This window comes from Excalfactoria chinensis, chromosome 16 (genome assembly GCF_039878825.1).
Source record: "Excalfactoria chinensis isolate bCotChi1 chromosome 16, bCotChi1.hap2, whole genome shotgun sequence".
Lineage (NCBI taxonomy): Eukaryota > Metazoa > Chordata > Aves > Galliformes > Phasianidae > Excalfactoria > Excalfactoria chinensis.
This window is the reverse complement of record NC_092840.1, coordinates 5,027,327-5,041,363: the sequence shown is the minus strand read 5'-3', so window position 1 is coordinate 5,041,363 and position 14,037 is coordinate 5,027,327. Positions and strand designations below refer to the sequence as shown.

Below are 14,037 nucleotides of genomic sequence, written 5' to 3'. Positions count from 1 at the left end.
AGAGGCAAGAAACATAAAACCAGTGAGAGGTAGGCTTCCTACTGGGGCTTATATTTAGCAGAGGGGAGCAGGAACACTTTTAAATGTCCTCGTGATCTCCATGCCAGTGTGTCCCCTCAGGCAGGTCAAAAGGGCCAACCTTGACTGGGCCGGGGAAGATAACAGGAACATGTCCCCATTGCTGGCACTTGTGTGGCTTGGTGCACCTGGCACCAGGATCTGGGCACAGAGCAGGAGCTGCCACCATGTCCCCTCAATGTGTCACCTCTACTGGGAAAAGGAGGGACAGTGCTGCCCGCCCTGTGGTGCACAACAGCTGACAGCCAAGTGGAGGGGCTGGGGCAATGCACGACCTTGGGGTGACACAGGGAACACGAGTCCAGCAGCTGCAGCACCCTTAGCCAGGGTCCTGCGCACAGCCATGGGTTGGCGAGCACAGCCAGCTCTCTCTGCAAACAAAATGCTTTCTTCTCAGGGAGAGGGAAGGGAAAAAAAAGAGACAGCTTCAAACCAAGAAACAGCCAGAGGCCATTTTTGTTTTTAAAGCATCATCTTTATTATTTTGCTCAGTTTGAATTCTTTTGTTTTGCTGGACATAGAACCACTGCATTCCCTCCCCTCTGCCTAGAGTGGGAGTGCCAGCCCATGGGGTGCCCCATGCATCCCTTGGCAACTCAGCTCCACTTCCAAACCAACAACTGGTCTCAGAAAGGGCCTTGAGCAAAACGTGCACCCTCTCCGGTAGCTAGTATTAATTTATATTGCACCTGGTAAAGGTGTGCTCAGCATCCTCCAGGGAGCTCAGCCACAACCCCGTGGCTTAGAGCTTGCTCCATAGGAAGCCCTGCTGGCCTCAAAGTAGAGCACACACACTTTGCCTGACGCAGTTGGAGGGGTATGAGCACGCAGTGCTCCACCATTTTGGGCCCACCCTCAGCGTGCGAAATGGTGGCAGGCACAGCTGCACCCATCGGTGGCTGCGTTGTGTGTGGAGCTCCTGATTACATCTCAGTTGTCATGCCACTCAGCGAGCAGCGAAGCTAAATTAGAGCAACTAATTGCACCTCTCTTTGAAACAATCAGGATGACAAATCAGTGGTAATCTCTTCAGTTCTGGAGAGAAGCTATCGCTGCTCGCTTACAAGGATTAATCAGCTTTTCATCAGTGTTTTTAGACCTGCGCTGCCTCAGGAAGAGCCCCAAGGCCACACCAGCCAAGCTCACACCGTGGGGACACCAAGATGTGTGGATGTGATGGAACACACCACGTGGCAGCCCTCACTTGCAGCCCTCTGGCAAACACACAGCATTCACAAGGAATGGCAATGGGAACAGCACGAGATGGGCTCCAAGGACAACCACGCTGCCACCAGATCCTCACCCACCAACCCAGCACCACTGGGAGCTGATCTGCACAGACTGGGAGGAGAATCTGCATGGCCTCAGGCTTTTTGGTTAGGGCAGGAGACCGCTTTGCTTTCCGTGGTCATTTAAATTCTTTGTCAGATTTATGTGACTTAATGGAAAGCTTAGCCTTGAATTGAGCACGTTCACACACAGATTTATCAGCTCCCACTCTTCCACTACACTTGGTGGCAATCCCAGAGCACTTTGCATCTCCCAGCTGTTAATGCTGATGATAGCAGAGAGCTTTTACAGAAAATGCCTGAGATCATGTGCTGCACCAAGCAGGGGTGACCCCTGGCAGGCCCCAGAAAGAAAGGCAACACATTTCTATGTGACAAAATGAACCCACTTCCAGGGAGAACGTTGCTGCCACTGCCACTCCATCTGCACCACTGCTGGATAAGGAGAGAGTCCTGACCTCAGGAAGGGATGGTCAGCTTCTCCATCACTGTGCATCCTCTCTCCAGAGAACACCTCTGGGAGGCAATCTCTGTGAAAGCAGCAGGCTGGTGGCATCTATGCAACTGAATCAGCCCTCTCAGCGTGGAACACACCCTCACTATTCTCCCTCCAAACCTGTACACACCCTCCCTCGCTCTCTCCATCAGTGCGACCACAATGCACCTGCCTGTAGACAAAGGCTGACACTCTTGTCCATCCTGCCTCCTGCAAGGGCCAAACAGGTCTAGCAGGCATCTGGGCCTCGTGTACTCACTTAGGTGCAGGTGAGTGCTGCTGCCAGTGAGCCTACCCAGTGCAGCAGCTCTGAGTGGGAGCCTGCCCAGCTGTGAGCCAGAAGCTGGTCCTTGGAGTCCAGGAGGCAGTCAGTACCAAGGGCAGCATGGTGCTGCCTGGGGATGCCAGCTGGGAGGGTGTCCACATGGCTCTGGATCGAATCGCAACCTGTAATGGATAGAGAGCAGAGCGGGTTAGCAAAACTCAACAGGAGTTAAGGAAGATTGGCTAACAGCAGCTTGGTGGGGGTTCAAAGTCTGTGTCTGCAGAGATGCTGGCGTCCAGGGGCTCTGGACCATCATCCCAGAGCAGCATCTTCCATGACAAGAAACACCAGAGTGCAGCCAGTTGCTATGGCCCGAGAAGGGCCTCGAGGCTGTGCTGGGATCCTGATGAATGCATACCAATGCACCAGTACCCAGCACAGCTCTCTTGTTGTGCACAATAGCCAGTTCTGCTAAGTTACGGCATTTAGATTGTGCCATAAAAATGCAATGGTGCACTTGAGTTACATAAAAATATCACTCTTGGAGGAGAAAGGGCTCTTGATGTTTCCCCATGGCAGGATTCTTAGGGTACGTTATGAATGTTAAAGCCCAGGATGGGAAGGGAAGGAGAAGATGAACAAACCAGGTGGCAGCACCTTCAAAAAGAGTTAAACTAAATAGCACTGGAAAATGGAAATCTCCATTACATTTCTGCTACCAAAAAAAAAAACCCAACACCTACAATATGCTTATATGTTGTAAATATACACCATAGAGCATACATAATTGCAATTTCACTTTCCGAATGACATGCATGTGCATATATACAACACATACATGAAATATTACAGCTGTATTTAAGTCATCTTCACAAGCACATACAGAAGGCACACAGGCTTTCTCCCAGTGGGCTCAAAGCACGGAACCAGGAGCTATCCTTATGAGCAGAGCTCTTTCTCATACCAGAACAATTACATACACGTTTTTTCCCCCCTTTGAAGACCAAACTCAATCCCACCTGAGCTACGGAGCTATTTGCCATGGTGTTGATGCACAGTTTATTCTGTGGCACATTACACTACCCACAGAAGACAGCCTGATAAGGAGTGGGGATACAAAGCACTGCATCTGCTCTCTTCCAGATGGATTTGCCGCAGATCTTCTGTTTGCAGCTTTACTCAGGCCAAGTTAATTAGAAATGTCTGAAAGTCAAAGCATGGCTCTTGCATGAGGTCGCAGGGAGCTTCCCAGTGCTTTCTGTAAGCAGGGCTCATAAACGCAGCCCCTCCTTCATGTGCTGCCTTCCCTGCCATAACAAAGACATTTCAGATCAAAGGAAGGGGTTAACCCCCACGCAGTCACTGCATTGAGTCTTGGAGGTCTGAATGCTGCCAACTCCTGAAAAATGGCCACCAGGCAAGCTGCTGAGAATAATCAGAATAAGATTGGAAGGTGTCCACATCAATCAATCACTCACTGACAGATGACTGGAAGCCCCCACTGTGACCGTGGACAGCTGACCAACTCTCAGCTTAAGCTGAAGTCTAACATTAGACTGTTTGCTGCGTGTGGGTGGCTGCTGCGTTATGACCTTAATAGTCAATCAATCTTGAGATGAGTGGTCTGTCTGGCAGAAACATTAATTATCCATACTATTCATGCATTGAAAAGCTTTATCTTCAAAAACTCAACGTCACTTAGGGAGGAATAACAGAACCCGAAGCAAGAAAATAAGCCTGGCCTCAGCTCCCGGCTGGGAACAGGATGGTGTGGAGCAGCTCCAGGGATCAGAGCAGCCCCAGCCCAACCAAGCAAGCAGGGCATGGCCCTGGCTTTCATGCTGGTACCTCTTCAACAATCTCAGAGGCTGCTGCTGGAGCCAGTGCCAAGAGGAAGACAAGGGGGAGAGATATAAAAGGACAGCAAACACACATCAATTAAACCTTGCAAGCTGTTAGTCACACTAGTTAATAAGTTCTTTCTATCTGTAAAGTGCTCTTAGTGACAAATCCTTTAACTGGCACTCAGAGCGTTATTATGGCTTTCAAGATGCCTCTGCCTTTCATGTGCAGCTTCTTGTACACATGTGAGTGCTCCCTGTTGCGCAGTCTGTTTACACTAGTTGTGAGAAGGCATCATCAAAGCAAACTGAAAGCAACACTAAATGCTTGAGAAAAACAGAATTCATTCACTGCTGCCTGCTCTGAAATCGCCTCTCCCTTGGATGGAAAGCAGCCGTCACTGCAGAGTGCAGTGGGAGGAGAGGGGGGACAATGCATGGCTGAGGCTCAGCTCACCCTGCTCCTAATGCTGTGGGTTTAGGAACGATGAGACCGGCACCCCATGTGGCACAGAGCCACAGCAAGGCCTGGGTGAGCACCCTGGGGTGCACGTCCTGGCATGGGAGAGGCCATGCCCAGGGCACACAGCTCCACGGGCACCACTAAGGGAACCATCTCTTCTTCAGTCAAAGTCAAAGCAATTAGGCCTCTGCGATGTTAGATTAAAAAAGAGACAGCTAATCAGAGACCGTCCATAATCTATCACATTCTGCGGGCCACAACTCAGCACGCCTTGTCTGGACTGATTATATTTCCTGAAAAATGAACGGTGACTCTCATGTAGATGCAAGTTCCATTTCTGTAAACTCTCTTCCACACAAATTAAAATATTCATCACCTTAATAAACATTAATGCTTAATGGTCATTCATTAAGCTCAAAAAGATACATACTCTTAAAGCAATCATTGCACACTTTTGGTATCCAACACACCCACAGCACAAACGTTTGTGGCTCTGTGCATAGATAACAGGCAGGCTGCCTGACAGCTGCCCCTGTGCCATCCTCCTGCTGTGAGCTCCTGCTCCAAGATACCATGTGCAAATTGGACCTAGGAGGTCCACATCCACAGCAAGCCTTCCAGCATCACAGCCTGTAGCATACAGCAAGCAGCACCCCAAAGTCAGGGCGCACAACAGCTCTGTACCCAAAGCCTCCCTCTACTGTGCTTATCCATTTCGCCAAGTATCCTTGGGCTCAGGGCAGCTCTCCCCTGTGTGCCCCATGATGTGCTATTGGGAATGCCCACACAGGAAAAGCCCTGCAGGGCTGGTAGCTGGCAGGTTACTGCAGAGCCTGCTGCTCCCAAATCAGGCCACAGAAAGTCCTCTGCTCCCCATAGCAGTCACAGGGACTAAGCCAGGGGCCATGCAGCCCAGGAGTGGGATGGCAGCAAGAGCATTTGGGAGGGCTCCAGCCTATCAGTTGCATGTGATAATGTTAGCTCTCATGCCCCCAGAAGATCCTCTGTCCAACCTTGTCTCATCCAACTGGCTCAGGGCTTCACTGCTGGTGTCAAGTGGCAACTTTCTGGATTTTGACCTTGCTGGAATTCGCTCCTTGTGGGGGGAAACCAGTCCATAAAGTTCCCATTAGCGTAAAAGCAGATGTAAGCACTTTGTTGGCAGAGTTCAGCAGCAGGGAAGCCTGCAGTTGATCAGTTCTGCCTCACTGGTCACTGCAGTCAACAGGAATTACTACAGAGGATTTCTGTGCCCCCTCTCCCGAAGCTCACCCTTCTCCAAAAAAGATTTAAAGAAACCAGCCGAGCTCAGGCACCACTCCAGTATAAGGCAATAAATCCGTGTGATTCATGCAGAGGGGAGTAACACCTCGTCCAGGAACAGCCAGCAGGAGAGCAGCGTGACTTTGTTTATTGTATGAAACAAATCTAACCGTAGGGACCGGATGGTGCTTAGCATGAGGAGTAAGCAAGGTAAGACAACAGGGCACGGGAACAACAGCATGCTCCTACTGGTGGCTGGGGCTGACAATGCTTCCCATAAGAGGGGACACCACCCACCAGTGTCCCCAGTATCAGGGACAAGGGCTAAGCCTGGCACTGGGGCCATGTTCCAAAGCCACGGCTCCAACTCCATCACTGACTTCTCCATTCACACTACATTGAAAATCAGCACCAACTGACCTGGTTTCAACTAGTTTTGCTTTATGATTAACAGTCTCTGGGCCCCTATTCACTCTGTTATTCTCACCAAATTAAAGAGCAGTCCCGGATCCTCGTTAGATTTGCTCACATTTGAGGAGTGTCATGTGGTCAGTAGCCCATGGCAATACACTAAATTAAAGGCCTAATGCAGAATCCACCTACAAGCCTGACAACTAATGAATCGAAAGCTCCAGGCCCCAGAGGACCTGCACTGGGATGAAGCCACTCCACACCGAGCTACAGCACGAGTACAGTCCCTGGGCTGTCATTCAGACATAAAGAGCTGATTAATTTTATTCACCACAGGACACACAAACAGCAGCATCTCCTCCCGCCGGCCGCCCGTTCAGAGTGGCTCCCCATGCCGCCAGCTGTAGGAACAGCAAACACACTCCTTGCTCAGCTTCAATTAACAACGTTCAGTCCCCAGCACGGCAAAGCAGACCTTCTCATTCATGACCAAAATGAGCCCCTCTCCTTCCCTCGCATCAGCGGCCAAGCGAGCGCTGGATGTAAACACTGGGGCCAAAGCGGCAGCCATCAATTCTGCTCTGAAGCATTTCAGGTTGGAGCTCTTGTCTGGAAAGATTCAGCCTGTTGTATCAGACAGCTCCAGCACCGCAAAGGTCAGGGCTGTTTTGGTAAGGAAATGTTTGCTGAAGCCCTTCCCCTCCCCCAGATTCCTGCTCTCAGCTTCGCACACGTGCTCACATCGCTTCAGCCTCAAGAAATGGAGAAACTACAGCAAAGCAGTGCTGCTCCACACAGCCTCATTCCCAAAGATGCAAACACAATTTTACAGTGGGCGGCTCTCCTGACAAATGCAGCTATTTGTATGACACATATAAATGTGTGTACACAATGGGCTGGGGAAAGCTTTCTGCCTAAATACTGTCAACACACTCTGACAACATTTTTATTATACCAGCAAATAATTTGTTTTGTTGCTGCTTAATTGGGAATCAATATCGTGCCTATGCTTAATTACATCCCCCATTTCAGAATGGTTGGGATCCTTTCTTTTTTAATCCTTACAGAGATTAGGGACCTAGTATTTAGGATTCAGCTAGCACAGAGGTTGCCAGTAGGAGAGAACAGCCCCATTAACAGAAGGGGCGTAGTTAGCAGCATCATTATTAACTATAAACAACCCTCCTGCAGAAAGGTCAGAAGCACACTTACCCTTTCCGATCTGTAAACAACCAATTATTCAGCTCATCAAACAAAAAAACGTGCGAGTGTTTACATACGTGTGGTGTTTGCACATGTAAGTGGGTACGATTGGGTGCATCCGTCCTCACCATCAGACACCCCACGCTGGGACATTCCTATATGCAAAATTGGATGGGGAACTCTACACACAAGAGCCAGAAGAGCCACCCTCTTCCTGCTGCAAACCCCTTATGCCAAAGGGAAACATCTGGTCTGGTGATGCAGCTGAACCAGGCACCACAACACAGCTAGTCCAGAGGCATGGACTCACGTTCTTGCAGTGTGCAAATGGACTGGATACAAATAACAATATCACAGCTGGCTACATGCTAACTCATACAATTACTTGCTTGCAATGGCAACCTTTACATGTGCTTGACTTGTTGACACCCTTACATACCCAGAGCACAGCCTGGAGAGCCACCTCCCACCACAGCCTCAGCGTTGCTCTCACCCAGCTGGGGCTACACAAGGCTGGACACGGCTGTGCTGAGGCTCCTACCTTCCTGGCTGCATGTTAGGGTTAGAGTTAGGGTTGCACTGTCTTACAGTGCATTGCATTGCTCACCCCACCTCCTCTAGAGCCCACTTGTGTCTCCCACCCAGGAGACAGTGATGCACAGCCAGGTGTGCACTGCCACCACTGCTGCACAGGGCTTGCGTGTGGACATCCTCATCTCCAAAGCACACCCCTGTGTCTGTGGCACAAGCAGAAAAGCAGCACACTCCTCTTTTTGGCACGTCGTTATGAAGAAGTAGCAGCCTGAAAGCCTACCTTGAAAAGCACAGCTCTGCAGACACAGCAATCAAAACCACTGTATCACAGGAGCAGAACCTGGAGAGGTAGAAAGCTGGAAAACCCCACACTGTGCTTTGTCATGGGCACTGCTCCCAGCCATACACTGAGAGTTGGGCTGCAAGCCTCCCCCTCCTCTCTATTCCAGGCAATGAACTCATCCCCACTGGGTGGAGATGATGGGGCAAACGGATGCACTAAAGGCTGAAACATATTTATTTGACACTGGTGCACAGCCTACAAACCCAGCATTTCTCCATCTGAGCAAAGCACAAGCACTTCTTTAAAGCAGTCTCTAATGCTAGAGCTGCATTTTAGCATTAATTTCTTCTCCTAGACAGACTTCAATCTCATTAATTTTAAGACACTCTAAGCTCTCTTTAGCCATCTCTAACATAATTCTCCTAACTTAAGATACACTAGATAGAAGTAGCCAATTTCATTTGTAATTGTATATATGGCCAGCAATTCAAATTCACTTCCCCTGATTTAGTGTCCTATTTGTATTCTATCAATAAATGAAGTTCTCAGGACCATACTTAAATGAAAGCAGCACTATGCTCTGATAGCCAAAGCCAGCAAAAAAATTTCATCACCAAACCAAAATGTCTTGTAGTATATGATTCTTTGACTTATTGTTCTATCCTCTTCACTGCACTTGAATATTAAATGTTGTATTAATAGCTCACTCTTAATTATCCATGAGTAATGTACTACAACCAGGAAATTAATGGAGGAGAGCACCACAAAAATGGGGGGGAAAAAAATCTCACTATCCCTGATCCATTCTTGAATAGCCTGTGAAAGAAGGGAAGGCACACACAAAGCCTTGGATGTGTTATTCAGCGCTGAACATCATTGCTGCGGAAAGGTGTTGAGATCAAACCAGTTCCCACCACAACACTGCATGCAATATGGACAATTTTAAGATGCCCCATCTCCTGATGAACCAGCACATGGCCAATGATGCCTTAACCCAACAACATTGCAGAGTAGGTCAAAATATGCCCGTCCCATCAGCTGTACATCATGCAGAAGGTAACGCCCCTATTTCCTCTTCCTCCATTCACCAGACCTTGATCCACAGGAACCTTTCAGGATCTCCTCCAACCTAAGCTGTTCTATGATAGGATTCTATGACATAGCTCAACCCGCTTTACAAATATAACAAATGCTTTCTGGAGCACTGAGATGCAGCCTCACGAGGGCAGATAGCAATCGGCAGTGAGGAAGACAGAGGACATAATATTCCTTTATTGCCCAGGGGAGGAAAGCATTGCAAATATTGCCTGTACTCCAATACAAAGCAGAGGAATCAGAGCTCTGGTATCCTGACCTGCTCCAAACTTTGTAGAGCTCATTCATTGAACTGTTCAGCGCAGGGAAGGAAATTAGTTACTTTGTCTCTTACTCAATAAAGGCATTAAAAAATTAACAGGCTATTACTGAGTTTTCTTTGCACTTTCTCTGCCTATTACAGTGTTATTTAATGACTCGGGGCTCTGCTCTGAACTCAGCACTGTTGCTGCAAGGAACCTGTTGCAAACGTGCCCACTGGGGAGGAGCCAGGTGCAGCACAGCCCCTCTGCTGCAGAGTGCCCAGGTGCTGCAGCATCCGCCTCCATGGGCTCAACCCCAGAGCTGCTCCAAAAGAGTGCAATGGTGAAGTGCCTAATTAAATATGTGCCTCCCATTGCCGGAGCTCTGCAGCAGCCATGAATTATGCAGCGGCTCACTTACATGTCAGCAGGATCACAATATTGATGAGTTATCCCGCGTGTAATCTGATAAAAACCAAGATAAACTCAGCAAAAATTGAGTGTAATATGATCCTTTCCTTTCAATAAACAATTTCCAGCACAGCGTTTGGATCGTCTCCGCCGCGCTCTTCTCTCCCTGGGCTCTCTTGTCACCTTAGGCAGCCTAACACAACGGCTCCTCAATATGGCCTAATACCGGCATGAATAAACAGCCAAGCTGGCTGCATTAACCTACAAGCTGTGAGACAGTGCTGGGTGTCTGTTAAACACTACCTGGGGGATATTTTCATGCCATATGGAATTAGAGGCTAGTGCTTTCAATAATGCTGGTGCATTCCACAAGGTCTGCTTTTTGGCATTTAGATTAATGCTGGAGACAGGGAGGAAGAAGTTGCCATGTCTCACACTGACTCCCTCTTCTCCGTCTGAACAAATGACGGATGGCAGAGTGCAACTCCCACTTGGAAATGCTTTCCAACGCTCGTTCAGACCCCAGGTCCTGACTCTGGCTTCCATAACAAGCTGACTGCTTTATAATCCCAGCCCAGATGCTTTTGCTACCCTGGGAAAAGTAATTCAGCTTCCTCCTTTAGTTGAAACGCATCTTTACAAGAAATACCTTGAGGAGAAGGGAAGTTATCTGGCGTTGGTCACTCCAGAGAACTGAGGGAGGGCTCTTCTTGTTTCAGCATCAGTATGTCCCCTCTGTTACCCCTAGGGGAAGGTGTTCCCCCCACACCACTGCTCCCTGATTCTGCAGGAGCCAAAGCTGCCCTTGTTCAGAACAGAAGCAAAGCCAACAAACAGCCAACAAAGCCAGCAACACACCTGAGAGCTCGTCCTCAGTCTGGGGATGCTCATCTGGATGTCTTCAGCGTATCCTCTTGCACAGTGCCCTCATACTGCCAGCTGCAGGAATGTAACAAAACAACCATTTCATTAACAAAAAAGCAGATGCAAGGGGTGAAACATGGACGAGAGGTAGAAATGCTGCTCGGGAAACAGTGGGAATGCTGAGTGGGAAAGCAAGAGCTAGCAGCAAGCTGGGGAGCTCTGTGCTCCACATACATCACACAAGAGCAGGGGACAGGCAGAGCAGGGCAGCAGGGACCTCCCAGGGACAATGGCCACCCTACACAAGCAAGGCATAGGGAGCAGCAGTGGGGATGGGCTCTGGGTAACCAGCCACCTGAGGATGTCTGTGAGCCTCATCATCAACACTGAGCTCCACCAGCCCTGCAGATAAAGCTGTGGGGAGAGCCAGGCACGGCGCTGCCTGCAGACGCCTCATTTCACAGTTGTGCGTCTCTCTGTGAGCGAGGGAAAGAAACTTTCACAGTTGTACTGCTTCTCAAACATTTTAATGCAAGCCATTTGGTGTAATATTTTTCAAAAAATGGATACCAGCATGAGCTACATGCACATTAGCAAATGTCTCTACATTAGTATAAATACAAGAAGCAGAAAAGCACAGTCTGACTCCTAATCCATATGGTTATTCCAAATAGATTGCATGGTCTTAAACCTTGGCTTATTAGACTGGATCTCACATATGGAAAGAATTAAAACGTTGGATTTACAGTGCAGGGTAATCAGGACATTTAACTTACGATGCCCCAAAAGACCCAGAAGGTCAAAGCTCTCCGGCACCTGAGCGCAGAGTCTGATCCCACTCACACTGGTGTAAAGCAGGCAGAAGCCATAGCACAACGCTGAGGCGTAAGGTAGAGCAGGATCTGACCTCCTGCACTCCATGCGAGCAAGCTGCAAAAAGGAAATGCCTCATTTCCCACCGACTAGTCCATACAAGCCCATAGACAATAGGGCCAAGTGTGCGCTGCCGGCAGCAGTCCCATAGAGGAGTGCTGTCTGGAGCTTGGGTTGCTTTGCTGAGAGCCTCCGTATCTGAAAAAGCCATCAGCATGCCTGTTCCTTCACTTAGAATCAAAGGTCACTTCAGGGCTCTTAGGGGTTTTGGGGTGGGGTTTTTTGGGGGTTGTTGGTTGTTTTATTTTCCCCTTTTTGTCCAAACAAAAGAATTATCTTGATTTCTTTTCATTATTATTATTTTTTAATCCTTTACTCTGAGATCACAGAAGCTGTGAGAAGCGGGGTATGATATCACCGTTAGCAAAGCCAGGACTCACGGGAAGCTGGATCTAGATTCCTTACTTCTGCTCATTTAGCTCTGGACAAGGCCAGACCCATCTCTGCTGTTTTTCTGCTCACCTTTCCACCAGCACAGATGGAAGCACCCTGACCTCCCCCACCAAAGAGCCTCTCTTGCACAGCCTGAGCCTTGCTCCCTTTGTTCTTTGCATAGATTAATTCCACTGATGTTGCTTCCATGCCAGTCAGTTGCCTTTTTATTACTTCTTTAACTACAACTTCCTCCAAAGTTGTTGGGTTTCTGAACTTGGAGCAATGACAGAAGAATACCCCGATCACCCCCCCACTTCCACCCTGCTCTGTCTGCTTTTGCTGGCTGACATCTCCCTGCAGGGATCATTTCAGATGCTGGCTCCAGTTTATTCATTTTTCCAATGTTGTTTTTCTTTCCCTGTGTGAAAAGCTAAGGAAGTTTTATCATGATTATTATTTACACTGTAAAGGAACAGGTTTCAGGAGCAGCATCGTGGGGCAGCATTCCCATGCAGGCACAGTTGGGCTCAGGAGGATCTGCTTCTCCTGCCCCAAGGAACACAAGTTCTGCAAGGAAAAGAGGAGCTAAAAACCTAAGTACCCTTATTGCAGGGCTTGGGAAACCTGCACAAAGCTATGACAGGAACACCAAGCTCTGCCACGTGAGGTTATTCTCATCACCCTGCTGCAGAGGCACGACGTGGCTGCGAGGCTCTGGCAGCACTTTGCTAGAAGAAAAAGTACAGACTGTGAACAAAAGTATTGTGGTGGAAATCTTTTCAAACTGTTCGTTTCTTTGCCTTAGCCTGACCAAACTGAAGCAAGCCTGACCTGCCCGACCATCTGAAAAAGAATGGGAGAATTTAAAGAAGCAAACATCTTCCAGTGATATCTGAGTCCACCACTCACCTGTGCCTCAACGATGCGCTGTCAGTCTATTGCTGCTCTCTTATTGCCATCACAACTGCTCAATTGCAGAGCTCTGGGCATCAATGCTTCTGCACCACCAGCCCTCTGGATGTGCTCCAGCCCCATTCCTGTGCCTCCATCCCACCAGCGACCCAGCAGAAGGCATCGTTAATCAGCAACATTCCCTCTCCTGGAGGGTCACTCAAGGCCCCCATGGAGGCGGGAGAGGAGAGGATTTTAATGGCATCAGAGACCCTTTAATGATTACGTCAAGTGGCGAGTCATTTATTAGTCTCCTTAACTGCCAGAAAGCATCGGCAGTGAAAGACTGGAGCGCAGCGTTTAATGGCTCCTTGCTGCCCAGTGCAGGACGTGCACTGCATGCCAAGGCTCCCACCAGCAGCACTGGGCACAGGGTCCCTTCCTCAGCTGGGCTGGGAGTACAGGAGCCAGGACAGGTCTCCCCAGCTGCTCTGTGCTGTGGCTGCGACAGGAGCACCTTCCTTTTGCTAAAGGCACCGTCGGATTTGGCTGACAGGAGACGCAATGGAATATGAAAAGGCTACAGATGGAGAGCCACGCTCAGGCCAGTTACATCAGTACAGAAAGCAGGTCTGCAACAATACGTATCAGGGAACCCGTCTTGCACTAACTACGGCTTAATTGCCAGCTCTTCTCTCCAGCCTCTCATTACAGAGAACTGGAAAAAGACTGGGGAGCGCCTTCACCTTTTGCTTTTCAAGGAAATGATTAAACTGGGATCAGCTTTTCATCTTTCCCACAAAAAAAAAAAAATAGTGCTCTGTCATCTTGTGCCCGCTCACCTCTGCGAAGACGAGATGACATCTCTGGCTAAAGGCCAACAGTTCTGCACCTCCTTGTCACTTTTAACAAGAAAATAATCCTGCAGAAACACTTGAAAAACAAATCGGTGTTGACACTCCTCATCTGCTAGGTACATTTTATGAAAGGAAAGAAATACTGCATTAGCGTTTGACCCCCTCACCTTCTTGACATTGGAAGAAAATAGAGAAGCACTCAGAAAAGCTGATGCTGGAATAACAAAGTAATGGGAGCAGGCA

At 48.8% G+C, this 14,037-nt stretch overlaps 1 long non-coding RNA gene across 2 annotated transcripts in view; it reads right to left on the bottom strand.

Moving 5' to 3' along the window:
• Positions 1-756: 756 nt before the first annotated feature.
• The window catches only part of LOC140259465 (uncharacterized), a 79,355-nt gene continuing 66,074 nt past the window's right edge, over positions 757-14,037 (bottom strand). The window contains exons 1-3 of one of the 2 annotated variants that reach the window (XR_011905407.1): positions 12,956-13,094; positions 10,733-10,813; positions 757-2,310 (exon numbers count right to left, since the gene is read on the bottom strand). This is a non-coding gene — a long non-coding RNA (uncharacterized lncRNA). Of the gene's footprint in view, positions 2,311-10,732; positions 10,814-12,955; positions 13,095-14,037 lie in introns of those variants that run through there. The other variant, XR_011905408.1, reaches the window with a different exon arrangement.